This window comes from Acyrthosiphon pisum, chromosome X (genome assembly GCF_005508785.2).
Source record: "Acyrthosiphon pisum isolate AL4f chromosome X, pea_aphid_22Mar2018_4r6ur, whole genome shotgun sequence".
In the NCBI taxonomy this organism is placed as follows: domain Eukaryota; kingdom Metazoa; phylum Arthropoda; class Insecta; order Hemiptera; family Aphididae; genus Acyrthosiphon; species Acyrthosiphon pisum.
Window position 1 is genome coordinate 6,977,004 of NC_042493.1, and position 4,896 is coordinate 6,981,899.

The following is a 4,896-nucleotide window of genomic DNA, read 5'->3' on the forward strand; positions in this document are numbered from 1 at the left end:
TTATTTAATTTCTTTTTCAAATTACATTATATTTAATCATTTAAAATGTACCTATCTTAGGTACCTACCCTATTAAACATGTGTATCTGACCGAGTCGGCAAATTGTGTCCCCCAAAAAATATCATCGTCATGTAGGTACTATGTAAATATACTTTTAAAATTTACGTTAATTGCGTCCCGGTGTATTTGAAATGTAAGTGAATTGCGGCCTAGGATATTCCGATTTCCGGTTGGCTATCAAATTTAAAGATAAGTATTTCCTAATCTTCGATTGGTCTATGTAGATAATAGGTAATATGTTTGCTAATATAATATAATAATGTAACGAGTTTTTATGTTGCTCTATAGTTTACATTTTTTTTCAATTTAATAAAAATGGACGTTATGAAATCCGAAAGGAATAAAACGTTCAAAGTAGTTGATACTTGATGTTTTCAAATTTCGTTTTCACAAATTGCTAAAAAATGTTATTCAACGTTGAAAAGTTAAAACGTATTAGTGTTAATTGAAGTTTTCTAGCCAGTAGATTTCTCTGCATTAAAAATGGTATGCAATTTGGATACTATATTTTTTTATGGTAGTACATTCAAAAGTTATCTAAAATTATATCATCAACTATTTACCGCTCATTGTACAATAAATCAGTTTTTTAATCGTTTATATTTTACTACTTTCGAAGTCTACACAATGCTATTTACAGGTATTTCAAGATTTAGTTATCGAGTGCAAAAAAATAGCTTACAATTCAGTCCTATTCGGTTGTGTGTCAGTTTTGAAAAAGCTATTCACAATAGGTCCATTTTAATGCCCCCCCCCCCCCCCACTTTCGAAATTTGAACAAGTTTGTGGAGATTCCAGCTTCTTCTACGATTACTAATTAATAGTAAATAATGGGCTCAGAACCGAAAGATGCTATCTCAAAATATGAAATAGTTCAGGTCTCAGGAGAGCCATAGGTACAACTTAAAACTGTATTATCTTTTTTTGTAATGAATGATTTTTATTTTTAATGATTTTAAAATTCACAAAGTTGTTATGCGTTAATAATACCAGTAATATGTTTTATTTTTCTTAACGTGAAAAAACAAAACTAAAAAAGTTCCGATAGGAACCAAAAAGATCTTTAGATAGAACTTTTTAGTTGTTAATATAATTGTATTCACTTAATTGGAACTTTTTCATTCTAAATTAAAGGTATATTTTTACTAAAATGTTCCTAACCTCAAAATAATAAAAAAAAAATCATCATTGGTTTTTGATTTAAATAGATACCTATTTACAATACAGTACCTACCCGTGGTGTGTGGGGGGGGGGGGGGTTAACGGTTCAATTTGAAATTTTTCATTTTATGTAATCTTACAATTAATTATGGACTTTCTAAACAATGGACCTAGATAGAATTTTGGATGTGAGATTGGATTATAGAGAATTTATCATCAAACCCGTGTGTTAAAAATACCTAAGTGAAATTTAAAAAAAATCGATTTAGCACCTTTTGTTCCTGAGACCTGTGAGAAAAGCTCATCAAAAATAAATATAAATAGGTAGTAAATAGTCTGATATTTTCATTACAGCCAATAATAGCTTACACAAAATTGTATGGCATATTGTCGAAATTCTGTGAGCCAAATAATATCATTATGCATAATATACTGATAATTTTCAGTTTTTACTCAACACAATATAAGTTATTATAGTGGTAACAATAAAATATTATATTATTCCATAAATACAGAAACTGTACAAACATTTACTTATTATTTTTTAAATATAAAATATAAAAAAAGAGCAAAAGTAAGTTAAAATTGATAGAGTTAAAACGACAAATTCTAATTTCATTTTACGCCATCAGCGGTAATTACTTAATCTTATACGAATAATAATTATTAATTAGTTATACCTACTATTTAGCCACAATACATACCCCAAAATTGAATAATTTAATGTTTTTATGATCATTTTTTCATAGTGCTGTACTTATAATATTTAATATATTATTATTAGACATTTTTCGAAATGATCACTTGTTTTTTACACATAAAACCAATAATTTACATATTGTCATATTGACATCATTCAGCATTGTATTTTTTGCAGTTTAAGATGCTTTTATTAGTTTTCAGTACAATAAAACAAAAAAACGAATTAATTTTTATATGATTGATTTAATAATACTGCATGTAATTGATTATATAGGTAGGTACCTACTAGGTATATAAATGTTAAACATCTATACGCCCAACACCCCTATATTTTGTCCAAGGAGTGATGGCGTGATGCGATGAAGTATCTGTATTATAATCATTTAATCAGTACCTATATTATACCATCATTTTTTTGAGGCGGCAAAAAATGTGTGTCTCTGATGGCGGCATTACACCTTAATATAGCACTGCTTATAAGTGTTTCCTACACAATACAGAATAAAAAAAACATAGTGACAGATTGTCGGTCGATAGGTCAACCTACATTAGTTATTATTGGGCCTGGATTTCAACTCAAAGTGCATTATTTTTTTGGGTGCTCTAGGACAATGCATTCCAAGTAGGTATTCATATTTCATTTGGTGTAACAGATACTTCAAGGTAATTTAATTAATTGTTAATGTATATTATATTAACACATTGTACAGCCTTTTAGTGTAAATTAGGAAATTCAGAATATGTCATCAAGAAATATTGTGTTCATAATACTTGGTTTTGGTACCTGGTTTTTAAGTATTTTTCATCCGTAGGTTTTTTTAAAGGTATTATTGCCATTATTGCGTTGATAAACCATTTTTAGGGCATTAGTAATAGGTAAATATAGGTTACCTTATAGGAATGACGTAACCTTGTATACATGTTAATATGAATAAAAAAACGTACATTGAGTTTCGATAATCTTTGAAAAAATACTCAAGTCACTCCGTCGGAAAATACTTTCTATTAACTGGAATTTATACTCGGATACTGGATATAGGTAGTCGAATAACGACGACTGCAGTTTCTATGATACGGTGTCGGCAGGGCACCAAAAACATAACTGGTATCCGGTTATGTAGTATATTAGTATTTAGTAGGTTCTTACTATACATATTAAATTCCCATATAGTCATATAAATGTTTTTCCGACCACAGTGAAAGTATAGTAAAAGAAGCCGTCTCTCTATTTTTCTAATTTATGAAAACGCAGTTGTATCAAGGCAACCCATGTGTATAACACTATATCAGGTACACGTACACACACATTTCTTTTATCGGTCTCAAGTATAAATCTTCTGACCTCGGAACAGGTTTTAAAGAGAAACTGTGTTTGGATTATTTAAAAAAGAAACATATTGTCCGACGAGAGTATTTGTCCAAAATTCAATATAGCTATATTGAGCTACCTATACCATTTATTTACGGTTACAGCTCCTATTATAATAACAGTATAGTAATAAATAACACCGAATAGGTACTAATGAAATAATTGTAATATATGGAATTGAATTATAATCATAAATGTATAATTCAGGGATGGCGAACCTATGTCAGTGACACGCCAATTTCAAATATAATTCATAATTTCACTAAACTTCACTTTTAAAAAAAAATATTGATAATTTGAAACTATCTTTAACTTATTATTATAATATATCGTAAGATATTGTAATATGTACTTTCCATTTCCTAAGCTCTTAAACGATTACATTAGACTATCAATAAATTCGTTTATCGCGTTTACGTACAAACGTAGGTACAACAGATAGTTTCGGATGCCTTACATGACGACTAAAAAAAAAAAAAAAATGTCTGTAAAGTTTCGGATACGTGAGGCAAATAAAATCAAACCAAACATTTTAATTTGACACGCAGGTATCAAAAGATGCATTTCCATCTTTTTTTTAGAATGCTCATTGCTACATTGCTCAACATGATACATGTTTTTCAAGTATATACTATAACTAATGCTTACGAAGAACTTTTTATGGAGTATTTTTTGCAATTTCTGAGGTTTTTGACGTTTAAATGACTTTTTAAACGTTTTTAGGTAATTTTTTAACCTATTTCTAGTAATAATATGAAACAAAAATAAAAAATCAGGTAAGTGCAACAGGGTGGAGTAGGTCAACGGTGGTGGAAGTTTATCCATCGCCCTTCAGTTTTTGAACAGGATAGTGTATTACAGTTCTTTCTAAAAATGAATTAGTTCAAGTTCAAGTTCAAGACATAAAATATGAACTAGTTCAAATTCTAGTTCATAGTTTATAGTTTTTAAAATTATCTAAAATTTTAAAAGTTACTAAATAAAATAAAATAAAAAAAAGGTGGGTAAGTGGATGTCGCTCTGCTATACGGTAGGTTACAAGTGGGTCACTGCATAATGGATAGTATTAAATTTGAATTCAATGATATAATATCATTGTATAAGAAAAACGATTCTGAGCGGAGACGGTATGTCAGTCTGGGTATAAGACATACATATTTAGGTATACTTATCTATAGTATTATTAATAATTTTCAAATTAATCATATCATTATATCCATTAGGTGACGCGTTATACATCAACAACAAACCGTGGTACTATCATAGATATATAATAGTATACTTTAGAAGTTTCAAGTACCCACAAATAATATTATACAATCATAACAAAATAACTAAAATAGTTATTCCAGGTTTTTTAATATGTAATTTCGTCCAAATTTGAACTTAAAATGACTATAAAAATAAACTGTGCTTATGTATTTCTTAGAATTTTTGGTAACAGAATTAAATATTTACGTGGAATCTTGTTTTAAATTTTCAATCCTTAGATATAAAAGTTGAACATTTTATAAATTTTTAACTACAAATAATTATTCAATTTTAAATTTGGTAAATTTTGTCAAGATTTTACTTCAAATACTTATAAAAAAAAAATTGTGTC